Source organism: Penaeus monodon, chromosome 22 (assembly GCF_015228065.2).
Source record: "Penaeus monodon isolate SGIC_2016 chromosome 22, NSTDA_Pmon_1, whole genome shotgun sequence".
Lineage (NCBI taxonomy): Eukaryota > Metazoa > Arthropoda > Malacostraca > Decapoda > Penaeidae > Penaeus > Penaeus monodon.
In genome coordinates this window covers 16,006,783-16,007,092 of record NC_051407.1, presented here as the reverse complement: position 1 = coordinate 16,007,092, position 310 = coordinate 16,006,783, and positions in this window count along the sequence as shown.

Genomic DNA, 310 nt, shown 5'->3' with positions numbered 1-310 from the left:
GAAGGGAGAGGGGTGATGTGAGTACATTGTATTCAGCTTCCTCTGAGGCCCTCCGGGTTAAAGCGTTTTTAGTATGAACACAATATTTCCCTCTCTTCCCTCCTGCCACTCCCCCTCCACTCTCTCGTCCCGTCTTCCCTCCCCCCTTCCTGTCCACTTTACCCCATTTTCCTCTTCTCTTGCTCACGTTCCTCCTCCCCTCCTTGCCCTCCCACGCTCCCGTCTCTCCCACCTCCATTCTGTTTTTCTGTGATTTTTTTTGCTAATTGGTCCCATTATTATCATAGTACATTTTTTTTTCCTCGAAAAA